Genomic DNA, 15,940 nt, shown 5'->3' with positions numbered 1-15,940 from the left:
CATAAATACATAGCCATATATAATTTGTATCGAAAAATAGAGATCAAAGATCAAGTTTTTATTTCAGATATCAAAATCATACTTTTAAAAATCAGAAAAATATTTATGTGTATAAGAAATACACTAGAGGGTCCAAATATTTTTTTGGAGGCACTAGGTAATTTTTAGGAAGGGAAATACAAACTTCTACAAGTTGATCAGATTTTAGAAATGATGTCCCTACAAAAGGGGTTCAGTTACTAAGTGATTTAATCAAACCTTAGAATTTGCTGCTTCAGTAACATTTAGGATTCCATTACACCAGGAAGGTATTCAGGAACTTATTACATCAAACTTACTAGGATTCAGATATAACTAGAGCGATTCCATTATTCAGGCCATTAGAGAATTTTAGTTATTTGCTACCAAGAGAAAACTTGGTAATTTGGTCTAATGAGGATAAAATGATAATTTACATTATTATAGACTTTTAACGACTTATCGATCCTTCAGTACAATCAAACTCAACAATCTTAACAATGCAATATTTACCAAATATTCGGACAAAGATGACTTACGAATGTTCATTCCATTGTAGCAACGACATATTATAGCTGAACAGGTCACCAACACAAATCATTGGTGGCCAAGTCTTGAAGATACATACATGTATCCAAGTGGTATTTATTTGATTTCGGTATTGTAACAATGACAGAAAAGGCCAACAATTTCGATTAGTGCTTCCTAACACTTATTGCATTAGTTGAACTAATCACTTTCAAAATATCATTAGTCGAATCTTGAGGAGAATAACATGTATTTAGATGATATTTGTTCCCAGTATTGTAATAGTAACAGGGATGGCTAACATCCTTAGGATATACTCAAAAAAAGAATCCTTAGGGACGTTTCAACATTTTAAGCTTCATCGGTACTTTCAAAACTTAATCCCAAGCATTTCCTTAATCTATATTATGAGGGTATTTGGGTTATTTTAGTACTCAAGGTTATTCTATTCATTTTATAATTCCATAGTAGTTTGGTCATTTTAATCAATTCATCCATATAAAGTGCTTCCGGCAAATGGGTCTTCAGATAATTATTCAGAAATCAAAGTATCTAATTATATAGCAATCACGAAGGCTAGGAATCGTTTTTACTTTTCCAAGCAGATCATGAATTTAATCTACAAATCCGTAGTTTTATCAAGACATGAACGAATTTTTAGGTCATTTCACTATATGGGGAAATCCAGGTCCCTTTTTCATCTCAAGGGAATTTCAGTCATTTCATTCAATTATAACATTTGCATTACTTCCAAGAAATTAGTCTTCATGTGTTTATTCAAGAATCAGAGTTCTAAGTCTTTTGCCATCTTAGAGCTTAAAATTGGATATCAAAAGTTTTCTAAACAAAACAAGCATTTAAAAGGTGTCTTAGTAGTTTAATTTGGATTAAGTATGTATTTTTAGGGTTATTTTTCACTTATAGTGATAATCTTGATCTTTTTACAACACAAGGGTATTTTCTTAATTTTACTTAATAGGGGTATTTTCATAATTTTTTATCTAAGTATTCTCATCATTTAACCTTTAAAGAAGTTAATTTGAAAATACGGATCATGAGGCTAATTTATTTACTATTTAATCAATGAACTTGGTATTATTTCCTATTAGTCTTCCAATTTCTTATACGAGTTATCTGAGTGTTATTCAGTTTATTAACTTCTAACAAAATTCAGTTCATGTCCAACAATAGTTAATTCTACCTAATTGACCAGTAATATTTTTTATACAATAACCACTACCAACATGTTTCGTAAAGCATGCAAAAAGTAGTAATAATAATATATTGTCTCGATTTTTGAACCACATCAGTAAACCATTTAAATTCCATTTGATCTCTCTCGTCCTTGAATTCAACGCCCCATAATATCTCAGATACAAGACAAAATGATTTGCATCAGAAATAGATCTTAAACGTGAAAATTTGTATCGAATTAGAAGATAAAACACTAAAAAATAACTTATCATATTTAAATTTGACAAAAAATATTTTGGATTCGAAATGAGACATCAAAAAACATAAACTATGATTTATTTAAAAAAATTAATTTTTTAATTAAAGTTAACGGTTAACTTTGATCAAAGTCAAAGACAATCTTTAGTCAAGTCAAGGGTCGACTTGACTCATGGCTCGACTTATTGGACAGTTCAGCTCACGACTCAGGTGGCTCGGCTTAAACGGCTTAGGCCGATTTAATCAGTTCAAAAATGTCCGGCCGGTCTAGAAGGTTTGACCAGAAAATAACAAAGCTCACACACCAGGGTATTGCCTGATGGCGCGTGCAGCTGGCAACAAAGACGGGGATGAAGAGCAATCATTGCAATAGTAACAACTCGATACAATCGGCTCAAAACAACTCAAAAATCCAGCTACATCGACAAAAAACGAGCAGAAAAGATATCAGAGGCTTACCATGGTAGATGACAAGAATAACAATGGTGAATCGATGATTCAGTACGGTTTTTTTCAAAAAGGGACGAAGGGTCCCAAGTTGGTGGCGGTGAGTTCACCGGTTCTCAAGATTTGCCAGAAATCATGAAAATCCAAGGTGGCAGTTAAGGACTCCGACTAACATTCGAGAGCTCTTCTACAACTGACGATCACGATTCACGATGAAAGACCAAGGGGGTTTTGTTCGCGGGAGGCCAACGATCACTTTAGTAGGGGTGGTGACGAGCACAATTGTTGGACGACAATTGATTGGTCAGGGGCGAAGGGGATTGATGATGTGCTTTTTGAAAGGGGGGTTTGTTTTGTTTCTTACCGGATTTGATTTAAACAAATATAAAATGTGATTTTTATTATTTTAAGGCATAGTGTCGTAGCCTAATGGCTAAGGCATGTCACCCTGCTCCTTGGGTCATGGATTCAAATCACAACGGACACCTTTTTTTATTTCTTTCTTGTTTTGTAGACTAGTGATGAACAAATTCAAGCATGAGTCCCTAAACTTCCAAGAATTGTCTTGAAATCTTCAGAATCTTACATATTGGTCCTAAATAAAATCCAATTAATTAGTAAGTTAAATTAAACAAAAAAAAATCAGGGTATGAAATGTTTGGAAAGAATTTTACCATTCCTTACAAACTATAAAAAGCCATAAACGTGTTTGGGGATAAGCAATTTCCAAATCAGTTTTCAACGCTGATCAGTATCATTCCAAATAGGTAAGTGTAGAAGAGTATAAGAACTCTTTGTGGAAAATTTTCTACTTAAAACATCTTTCCAATAGCAACAATCAGGTCTAAGATCAAGGTTTGGTTGTTCGATATTACTGAAATATATGAGGGCTAGATTAGAAAGCAATTGATGTAGAATCAACCAATTCTACGAGTCATCATTAGAGACAAGATTTTGAACCATAAGATTAACTTTTTTGTTGATTCCTGGATTGGCGTAACAATGAATAAGGACAAAATCTGGGATCCAATTATCCTTCCAAAAATTAATCGACTCCTCACTCCCTACTGACCATGCTAAGTTTGCATGTAATTGAGACCATATTCCAACAATTGAACGCCAAAAAGGGGGCTGTTGCGAGGGCAATGGAAGTCGGACCGAGTCTTCATTTTGTATTTCTCTCAGAGTAGTAGAACCCAAAAAAGTCAGGAGATTGGACGAAGCATTACAAATTTTGATGATGAAAGCGATGTTCATACCTCTTGTGCTGCGAATTCCTAGTTCAACGCGTTGTAAAGGTTAACAAAGAGTTCCAATTAATCAATGCAATACGATTTGATTTCGAGCCAGCCCCCCATATAAAACGGAGAACAATATTCTCTATTTTGTCACAAAGGCTAACTGGTAGCTTGCAAGACTGCATAAGATATGACAGAATACTCAATAAAATGGATTTTGCCAAGGTGATACGCCCGGTGAAGGACAATTTGCGTGCTAACTAGCCATCAAGCTTTTTCTAAATTTTGTGGAGAATGAAGTTATAAAGATCCCTCGTTACTCCAATATGACAAACTGGGACTCCAAGATATATACTCATTCCCTATATTTACTGAAATCCCAATCGATTGCAAATTTCGTTTCAAATCTCCTGGCAAGTATTTGGATAGAAGAATATATTTTGTCTTACTTTTGTTGACTATGTGGCTTGAATAGTGTCCAAAAGAGGAGAGGATTGCATCAATATTCAATGAATTAGTAATGTCAGCCTTAGCATACAACATCATGGCATTAGCGAGGAATAAATGCTAGATAGGCAGACTATGTCTTGCAAGGTTGAAAGTTGACCATTGTCTACATGATACCGAGAGTGATATAAACTGACTTAACCTCTCCATGGTTAAATTAAAGAGGTAAAGGGACAAGGGGTCCACTCGTCGAATCCCACTTTGCAGTTTGAACTCACGACTCAGCAGACCATTTTATTGAACTTGAATAGTAGGTTTCATTTCTTTCAGTGATTTTCAATCGTTCTTGCTAGGATATTTTGATATTTAATATATATATATATATATATATATATAATCAAATTCGCGAAAGAGAGTAAAGAGAATCAAGATTTTCAATTGGATTAAATTAGTTTTACTTAATATACCAAGAATTTTAGATTCATCACAATTTTTTCTGTGTATATGGGTTTTGTAATATCGCAAACTTTGACTAGTAACCAAAATGAATAAATTGAAAGTTTTGAGGAAAAAATGTAAACTATGGAAAAATTTAGTGATCAAGTTGTAATTTTAAAAGTTATGTATTTTAACCACGTAAATGAATAGTTTACCCCCAAGAGTGGTATTTTCATGTTACGCGGATTTTTGATCCGGAGTTTGTATTAATGGCTATAAAGTGATAAAGTTTGGAAAAATATTCAGATAATCGGATTGAATCGAATATTCAATATATTTTGAGAGATAACAGGGAAAGGTTAATAATGTAGTTTTCATGTCTTAAAATGGTAGGATTTAACATGGACTGTTGGATTTAAGTTGATTTTCCATGTTAAATCGGGACTGTTAGATTAAAATGGAGATATTGTAATTTCGGGAAAACTTCAAGGGTAAAGTTGAAAGTCATGAATTAGTTTGTTCATTTTTTTACTTTAGGATGAATAAAATGGACATGTGGTATGGTAACTATCATCAGATCATAAGGGTAAATTTGTCATGCATTAAAATGAATTTTTAATTCATTTTAATTAAATACATGACAAATGGCTTAAGATTTTTGTTTAGAATTTTCAATATTTTGGTTCATCTTCCTCCTTGGTGTCGTGACATCCATAGGTAAGGGGAGAAAGTTTTATTTTTAAATTTTCAAGCCATTTAAGTTAGAATTTGGATGAAATCGTGAAATAGAAAATTATTCTACATGAAATTCTCTATTATTCGGTAACATTTGTTCATGATTTCCATGCTTGAAACCTTGAATTAGGTGGATAAAGGGGATATTAGGTTTTCATGTTATAAGGTTTAATTATGATGAAATTGATTTTGTAGAATCATTTCCAAGAAAGGTGATGAAAACCCAATAGAAATGGAGTTCTTCAAGTCAACTATGTTAGGGTTTATATTGAAATTTTATGTTTGAATTGAATTTGATATGGGATTGATTGTAGATGATTGGAAATGATGTTTAGGGGTTGAATTCATGCTTGAATTAAGTTGGAAATTATGTGTAATGTAACCTTTTATATTCAACCCTAAGGGGAAAAAGGAAAAATATTAAAAAAAAATCTCTAACATTAGAAATGATCAATGGATAATTCTGCAAGCCTTAGAAAGTTGTTTGAACCAATTTGGAAGTTTGTAATCTTTAGGGATCAATTTGGAAGTTTGTAATCTTTAGGGACCAATTTGGAAGTTTGTAATCTTTAGGGACCAAATTGAAAGTTATATGAAGTTTGGGATTGAAATGAAAATTGTTTAAAAGTTGATGTGCTATATGAGAATGAAATGTTACAATGCTTGATTATGTTGTTAGAAACTTGAATGGAAGAATAATGACAAGGGACCGTTTTGAATATTATGAAAATATTGAGATAAATTCTAAAAAATTCATTTTAGTGGTTAAATTGTGGAATTAGAAAGGTTATGTGAACTATTTATTGATTTGAATATTGAAGGATTTGGAGTTATATTTTGAAGTGCTAAGGTTGATGCTTATGTTATGAAATAGAATTAATATCGACTAAGTATTGAAAGAAAATTTAGGAATTTATTTCCTATTATAAGCCTATGTTAGTATCACACTAACATGTACTTTGAAATGTATATATTTTATAAATATTGTCCGTATAGATCATGATCAAAATTCGAGAGCACAACAAGCTAAAAGCTAAGAAAAAGTGTGGAAGTGAGGCTTATGTCGTTAAATAAAGTTTGCAAGCTAAATACTAGGTGAGTGCATTCTTACTTATTATTATATGTATGATATGAGCAATTCTTGCGATGAGTCAACCTCGGATAATTTGGAAAGAAAAAGATTTGAATCATATAATGATATTTGATATATAATTGTATCAATGAATACTTTTGATAAATAAATAATTTTGATCTTGATATAATTATTGATGTTGATATTTTTGATATATTTTCACACTATTTTGCTAAATGATATTTGAATGTTTTCAATTATGAACTGTGCAATGCACTTTTATATGATATTTTGATATGTTAGTATCTATGGATTATTATGATAAATGAATGGCATATGATTCAGATATAAAAGACCCGTTGTATGTGCATTAAGAGTTATTGGTACAATTGGCAAGTCATGAGTTGGAGTGATCATCGATTGACTCTATTTTAGTACATTCATGTACTTCAAGCACTATATATGTATTATGGGGTTCATAATATTTTGACATTGTGAACTACCATCCTAAATATCTATACATGATCTTGTGTTCTACATCACTTGTATTTGTATTAGTACATTTGTGTACTTCTGGAACTAAGGTGCATATTATCTATGTGGCAGTTATATTGGATATTGAACACACTCGTCTGACTCACGTATCATGCATTCTCATTTAATGCATTAGGTTATTATATGAACAAATGTAAAAAGTGCAGGTTGATTGATTCTAGTGAAAGTAAATCTTTCATAGAATACTCTGATTTGGCATAATATGCCCTATACATGAACCATTACTTTTACATGTTATATGAGGAAAGAATTACTTTAATAAGTCAGTTTTATGAGTTCATGCATTTTTATATCATATTTTCCGTATTTTGGTTTATTATGATATTTTTATATCGATAAGCTATATTTTGTTTATGAAATGTCTCATTAAGTGTATACTTAGCATGTGATGATGTTCACACGTAGGAAAAGAAAATCGAGTGGAGGAAGGAGCTTAGCATGGCATCATTCATCGACGACTACCTATCGGTATCAGTAATGGCATCCTACTATTATTTTTTACTTTATAGTTGGCATGTATACACATAATAAGTGTCCATAACATTTTAATATGGATTAAATATGTTCTGATATGTCTATAATTTTTAAATGATTTGTAATGGTTTACATGTGTGGATTTTAGTAAGAAATATGTAGCTATGAATAGGGACTTTAGTTTATATATATTTGGTAAAATTATATTTTATTAGCATAAAGATGAATTTTTATTTAGGTAGTTTCAATACTTATATGAAATAGTATTGAACTTCCATATTACTTCCTGAAATCAAATGTGAAAAATACTTTTACATGTTACTTTTCGAATTTAAGCGATTAAATTTGTTTATAGTTAAATTGATTTTAAAGAAACAAAATTTTAACGATTTTTGAATAAAGACTATTTTAAAATTGTCGAGTGATATCTCTGACTCATACTCAGCAACGGATACGAGAAAAAGAGTGATACATGTTTAAATCAATTTAAAACCTTGATTTTTATTTTATTTGAGAGTATGTGTTATATTTGTAGGATCGGTAACTGTTGCAATTTTTTGGTGAATTTCAGATCTATTTAAGGATGAATTTTATGCTCTATTTTTTTGCATTATTTTGATCCTATAAAATGTTTTTCTAAGATGTGATTGAAGTAAGGAAATTATTGCATCATCATTTGGAAGCGAGTTAGTAAGTGAATTGGAGTGAAAAGCGTGATTAGATCAATAAGGTGAGTGGTTATCCACTCACTTGTGATGTGCATCTTTGATGTTGAATGAAGGCTTAGTGTTAGGTTAAAACCTATTCTAAGATCCTAGAGTAAGTGTTTACTACTTCGGCTTATGTTAATTATGTTTTATGATGCATTAGAATTGTAACATATACATATATTGTGTTACTCTTTGAGGCATAAGTGTTTTGGAAAGATATTTTGGAAACTATGTGAATATATATATATATGATGTGGATGCGTAGATATTCTCTACTATCTATGGATTAGTTAGGTGTATCTTGCTATCTAAGTTAGGCTAACTATGGCAACCAACAAATTCGGCTACAAAATTATGTTTTGAAATATATATGTAGTATATTATGTATCAAGTAGTAACTACTTTTGATAAACGTTGATTAATTGGAAAATTGTTCAATATGAGACCTTTGAATATGAAAGACATGTCTAGAAAATAGTATTCAATGTATCTGTATATGTGTGAAATGTTAAAGTGGTGTTACGGAATGTGATCATGCCAATCGAAGATACAAGGTAAGATTGGGTGTTTTCTCCACCATTATTGTTGTTTTGGGATCTGTGAGTCCCCAATAAAATGGGAGTTGTATGGAGTCCGTTTGTCCAATGAATATGTTGTGTTTTGAATAAAGTGTCAATTATCATTAATGACAAATATGTGTGTGATATATGTCAAAAAAGTCAAGCAAAGATAATTGTGCATGTATGTGATATTGGCTACCATAAAGGTAAAACATTGACCATGAATGCATTCAAGTTTTAGTGCATTAAATTTTGCATTATATGGACATTTTGGAAAGACAAACGAATAATGGAAACTTTAAGTAAAAACAGTGAGGTTGTGGCATATATGATGCTTTCATTTAGCTTTATTGTATATATTACATTTGAATGTTTAGTCATTCATCGGGCCTTGTAGGTCACACTCATTGTTTAATACTTTTCAGTGGATTAAAGGTTGATATCAAGGACTTGAGAGCCAAACATTATGCAGTGATCAAGCAAAAGAGCTTCAACTATTGTATGTTGTATTTCAGTTTCAATAAGATGCAATGTAGGAAACTTTTGAGAACCGATATATGTTATGGTTTGATGAGTATGATGAATGAAGTATAATGTCAATTTTTTAATACTTGAATTCATAATTAAACAAAGGATGTTGAATGCTAAGGTTAAAATACATGTGTTTTTATATGTTAACGTGAGCCTAAAGAGACTAAATATTGTTCTATGCCTTAATTATGTGGTTTTATCATCTAAACAAGTGACGCTAAGGTAACATAATATGTTAGACTCATAGGGTGCATGTAATGAGGTATAATGCAGAAAATGACTAGGAGATTTGAGGTAAAGTTGGCATTTCATGTAATTTTTTTACTTTGATTGTCAAATGCATGTTAAATGTGTTATTTGATGACATACAACATGTAGCATGTGAGTTTTGGCATGTTCTAAGTGATTCCAGTATGTCCCCCACATGTTCGTAGGCTTTAGGATTTATTGCATGATTAGTTAGAAGCATGATCAGTTAGAAGCATGTTCTTGTAGAGCATGCCCAAAGACCAATCATATGATGATTGTAATAATACATTTATTTACCGATTTTATTGAATAAAGGCATTGCCATTATTATTTTTAGTTATATGTATGTGTTTAACATAAACTTAAAGATAATAAAGTCCATATAATAACATTATTAAAAGATCCATAGTCAAGTATTATTATGGGCATAGACAATAATAATACGCTTAAGACTAACGTGTTATTGATTGATGACAAGGAGTTGTCATTGGCATAGAGATGTCATAATTGATACATGATTATATTGTTATAGAATAATATATTGGATTGACCCATCATGAGCATATGTCTTGGATTATTATGTAACGGTCATAACATTGCTCATAGTGAGTACTATATGTATGATCCCCAGACTTGAGATCAATGTCATCCCAACATATATTGTTGTATGTTTTGATACAATTAAACATGCTCCATAATTGGTTGCACTATAAAGGTTGTTATTTAATATATCTCAATATATGTAGTGGGGTGTGTATGATTAAGATAGAATTTGTCCTTCCTACATAATAGGAAATATATCACAGGTCACTTGATTGAGTGACTAGAAATGCATGGCCATGCTCGAATAAGTTGATATGTGATATCACAAATTATTCGTTAATTATATAGTCTACTCTAGATATGAAGAAACAATAGATGGACTATACAAGTGTGACTATTCAAAGACTTGTGCCTATTCTAGATATAAAGGACAAAAGGATGTAATACATAAAAGAGTTAATCACGAAGATGATATGTCGAATCATAATTTCTTGTAACTTAGGTGACAATGATATATTGCTAGAACTCATTGTATGTAATATTAGAATTGTTCTAATAATTACTACTAACGTTACAAGAACCTATAGGGTCACACCCTAGGATTGAAATGAGCAAAGATGTACAATTTGTTGTATGTTACTAAAATATATCTAAAGTTAATATATGTATATTTGATATACATATGATTTTAATTATCCCGAATATAGTAAGTAAACATTAAAAGAATGTAATTTTGATTACAACTCTTTTAATTGATATTTAATTCGGAATAATTAAATAAGATTTTAAATAAACATTAAAGATTGTAATTCAAATTATAAGTCTTTAATGTATATTTAATTTGAATTAATTAAATAAGAAATTTATGAATTCAAAATAAATTAAAAACCCTAAATGTTAGGGTAACTGATATATTTAAGTGAGGTAAGGTCTAGCAGCCGACTACTTCAGCTGTTTTTCTCAAAACCGATTTTGGGAAAAGAAAATTTTGCTCACAACAGGGTGAACTAAGTAGAGGTCGAGACGTGTTTTCGTGGAGGCTTACAATTCGAACCATTCATGATTACCACTTCTCGTTGTTGTCTTTGTTGTTTTTCAAGGAACCCATTATAAGTATTCGCACATTTTCCTCCCGATTTCAGTTTTATGTACTTGGATCGCTGGTGAGTCCGTCGAGTTTTGTTTCTGCTACGCTGTGGGGTGCCCCGACGGTCCCAACAATTCTTACATGTCGTATGCATTATTTGGGTTTTCCACAAAAGGATTAATCTTTTGGCTTAAAGGATCGATCTCTTGCACAAGGATTAATCTTTTTGTTAACTTTACATATTGAAATACAAAGCATCAATCCTTCGTAAAAATGGATCGATGTTTTGGCTCTACTAAAAATGGTAAAATTATATTCATTAAAGACTCCAAGTGTAACACCTAAACCCGATTGGGCCTAATTTACCACATTGGGCTACCGTGGTAACCTCTAATTTCAAAGCCTATTCATTCTCATTTCAAAACATACTATGTCGTACAAAGATAATATATACAACAGTTATAAAAATGCTTTTATAAAATAGATGCTCCGTGGCACATGATTTAAAATCAAAATAGTATAACTCAAAGTTTGATAAACCAAATACATAAGTAATGTTCTATGAATACATATTTCCACTAAAGCTACAATATAGTACTCTAAAAAAAATACTGAAAGTCCTGCTATGAAAATGCTCCACCAATGGATCAAGCTAATAACCTACGAACAAAACCATCTAAATGTTGAGCATACAAAACACATTAGTATAATAGCTAATCTAAAGCAGCATTAAGTGTCACATAAACACAAACATGCTAAAGACATGGTACTAAGCATTAGTTACATACATGATCATTATCAAATGCTACCTACTTAAGGTTTTACTACTTTATCACTGAAGTAGGAGTTTCTTGTTTCCCTTAACCCTCTGCTAAGGGCTTCTCCATGAGTATACCTTTATAAGGTCTCTAATCCTAATGACAATAACTTCTATGCATTCTCTAAATACGACATTGACACTATTGTTCATTATCTGAATGCAACATTGACTCTATTGTGCTTTAATTGAATGCAATACTAACTTGTATTTGGTCTCACATAGCCATCAAACACTAATTAACCGAGGGAACCTGGTGTCATATAACATCAGTAAAATTCCCACTAAGCTACTAATGATCTCTTGGTCTCACATAGCCATTAGGTAGATCACGGAGGGGGACCTATTGTCACATAGCATCTACGTAATTTCCGCTCAAATGAAGCATTGGCTCGGTCTCACACAACATGTTGTACTGGAATGATGCAACTATACATGCATGACTAAGGGCTCAAAGGCCAGACAACACTGACACATTAACCCACTTCTCGTGAGTGTTTGGGGTCCGTAACCTAATTAGCCACTAAAGTACCTCACACACTGACAATGCCCCGTTAGGGCAACTAAGGTAGCTTGACTACACCTTAACATAGCTACCCATACTAAAGTGAGGTCATCATGTCACTAACTGTTATCTTGTTTGTTCTCTCATCTGGAACGTTATGCAAGGGTTTATTAGTATGTTACTCCTATTAGTTGTTAAGCTGCTCTATTATGGTAATTCATTATTTAAGGGCATTTTAGTTATTCTTTGTCTCTAGAGAAGTATTTATGTGTTTCATGATTTTATAACGATTTTAATTCTGCTATTCACTTGTTTCAGAATTTACTGGCTCGATAACTTGCTCGAGTTCAATACTGAGTAGCGATACTCTAATCGCTACATGCTTGGCTGAAGGAACTTGAATGCATTATGCCTACCATGGTTATTCTAGTAGTAACCCACTTTTACGAGTGTTTTTAGGCCCGGTTAGCCATTTACATCCCTCACGGACCAAGTTCTACAATTACGGGCATTAAAGAGGTCAAATTTAACCATACAAAGTGGGTAATATCGATACTCTTGCAGTATCGATATCCTAGGATCAAGTATCAATACCCCTATGAGTATCGATACCAGAAATGAATTCTGTTGTAGAAAATTTGGCCCAGTATCGATATTATTACCTCGAGTATCGATATTGTAGGGGTTATATTGATACTCTAGTTTCCAGTATCGATATCCTTTTTTAATGCTAGAAATACCCTTTTATGATGTTGGTATCAAAAAGAGGGGCAATATTGATACTCTCTCCAAAATATCGATACTTCCAGTTGGAAATCTCTAAATTTTATCTTAATTCATCCAGTATCGATACTCAAACCCAAAAACATCTTATTTAAGCTTGGAAAACACCCAAAAATCATCTCAAATGTCTTAGTTTGGTTCCTAAACATGTGCTAAGCTTTAGGGAGTTTTTAGGGTACTAAAGCAACATAAAACACTACATCAAAATAGAGTTTTAGCGGCGTTTTTTAGTCTATAGAGGCGTTTTTAAGCGCCGCTAAAAGTATTTGCGGTGATAGGAAAAACGCCGCAATAAGTGCAGGCAATACCAGCGCCGCTAAAGTTAGCGGCGTTTGAGAACAAAAACGCCGCAATAGGTCAATATCTATTACGGCGTTTTTTGAACAAACGCCGCAAAAGGTCGATATCTATAGCGGCGTTTTTGGAATAAACGCCGCAAAAAGTTATGATATATAGCGGCGTTTCTAGAAAAAACGCCGCAAAAGGACAGATCTATAGCGGTGTTTTTGGATACAAACACCACAAAAGAGAAGACCTATACTGGCGTTTTTAGAACAAACACCGCAAAAGGTCAGACCTATAGCGGCGTTTTTGGGCACAAACACCGTAAAAGGTCAGACCTATAATGGCGTTTTTGAACACAAACGCCGCAAAAAGTCAGACCTATAGCGGCGTTTTTTTATACAAACGCCGCTAATTACCTTTCTTTAGCTAATATTAATTGATTTTGCATATTTCATTTCTGCTATACATCACCTAAATTTATATCTAGCTTTATCTAATTAACAACAACCATACATTTTAATTAAGACAAAAAACATAAAGAAAAATACTTAACAACAAAATAAATTAAATTTTTTTTATGGAGAGAGAACCTTAAAAGACATTAAAGTACAAATGAGTTACAACTGAACCTCAAAGTATAGATATACATGGATTTATTGTTCGATACATCCTCAATTTCACTAGCGTCATCATCATAACCTCCAGATATGCCTTCTAAAGCTACTTTGTTTCCCACTTCATTGGAATTTGTCATATTCATCGTTTTGACATCTTATTTAAAAGTATCATTTGACAGTGAATGATCTCCCCTCAATAGATTAAAAACAAATGGGAAACGTTGTGCCAGTCTATTGAAGAAGTCACTTTTTGTTGAAGTTTGTTCTTCAAGATTACTGCAATTACAATAATTTAGATGAGACTAAGAAGAGAAGGAAACAACCAGCAGAACTTGCATTCATAACATACATGTGAGTGATTGAGAACTGAAAAAAGATGTTGCAACAAACAATAAAAACAGGAAGTCAGGAACCATGAAAACTAAAATATATTCTACATAAGAATGTAAAAAATGTCATCATAAAGAAAAAATTTAATAATGTATTGGTTGCCATCTTACTTTTAGAAGTTAGAATTCTTATCCCAAGAATCTGAGCAAGTTTGTATTCTTAGAAAAGTTAAGGAAATAAAAAAGAGGGATAAGCAATGAAATCTTATAATTTTGGATCAAGAAAGCATGCATGTCTAAGTCCCTCAAAGTTCATAGGGAAAACCCTAGTAGGTTCAATCATTTCAAGATTGCTTCATGTGCCTTTTGATCCTATTCATGATCAGTAAAATAAACAAATGAATCAAGGAACATATATTTCCAGTTATAACTTTGTACTATAAGAATTTTAGACGATAAAAAGAACTCAAAAAGTGAACTACTTACTCAAAAAATGATCCCCGAACACTGTGCTAACAAGCATGTTCCCTCATTGCTTGATTCTTCTGAATTCCTTAAAACGAAGAATTATACCATTACTTCAAACCCATAAGGACTGTACATATACAGAAAACAAAGAGATAACAAAGAAAATATTGAGCTTCGCAGCTCCTAGAAAAGTATCAAATTATTAGAGTGAAGCTTTCAAAGAAAAACATGGACCATAAAACTTTCGAGAGTTTGGTTATATTTTCTTCTTTCATTGCCAATGAAAGCTTGACCTCAGTACGGTATAATATAAACAAAAAGAAAAAAATAAAAAAAATATATTCAAGGACTTACCTCTACTATTGTCACCTTCCTTGGGTTTATTCTTCTCCTTAGAAGGGTCAACATCAAATACTCTAGGACTAATCTTCCTCGACAGAATTTGAGCACGAACATAATCCTGACGATCTAAGCAAAGGCGAACCTGCAAAATTTAATTATTGACAGGGTGACAATAATATTGCAGTCTTAATATAAAAGATAAATTCATATTAAAAACAATTAAGGGTCATGATCAAAATAAGATGCTCATACTTGTTCAAGAATGAAGGCAATTTTCTCAGTTTTTGCCATAGCACCAACTATGATATTCTTTAGGTGAAACAAGGGAAATAAATAAGAGTTGCGTAAAGTCGTACCGAGGAGCCAAGTTTAAACCGGGTTTTGGTTTTTAAATTCAAGAAAAATTGGTTTATAGGGTCCTCGTTATGTTCCTTTCTTTTCGTACAAGAAAATAAATCAGGATTTGTTTTGGCCCGATAGGGCTTTTAGATTTAAAATTTAGGGCTTTACCCATCCTAGAATTTAATTAGGGTTCTAAGTTATTTATTACAATATCGGGTGAACTCGTTATCTTGAGGTGACGAGTTTTTTTAAAATATTATTTTTTAATAGACTCGGATGAGTGGATCTTACTTAGGTCATTAATTTATTGTTTTTAAGTGGACTCGTCACGTCGGGGTGATGAGTTCCTTCGAATTCAAATTTTTTGC

At 32.1% G+C, this 15,940-nt stretch overlaps 1 long non-coding RNA gene across 1 annotated transcript; it reads right to left on the bottom strand.

Moving 5' to 3' along the window:
- Positions 1–2,624: 2,624 nt before the first annotated feature.
- LOC120139460 lies at positions 2,625–15,521 on the bottom strand. The gene is made up of 3 exons (XR_005517643.1): positions 15,483–15,521; positions 15,249–15,372; positions 2,625–2,638 (listed from the first exon to the last, which is right to left on the bottom strand). It is a non-coding gene; the product is annotated as an uncharacterized LOC120139460 (long non-coding RNA).
- Positions 15,522–15,940: the final 419 nt, after the last annotated feature.

Source organism: Hibiscus syriacus, unplaced genomic scaffold, assembly GCF_006381635.1.
Source record: "Hibiscus syriacus cultivar Baekdansim isolate YM2019G1 unplaced genomic scaffold, ASM638163v2 tig00110747_pilon, whole genome shotgun sequence".
In the NCBI taxonomy this organism is placed as follows: domain Eukaryota; kingdom Viridiplantae; phylum Streptophyta; class Magnoliopsida; order Malvales; family Malvaceae; genus Hibiscus; species Hibiscus syriacus.
Note: the sequence above shows the minus strand (reverse complement) of the source record. Positions and strands in the feature narration are given on the sequence as shown.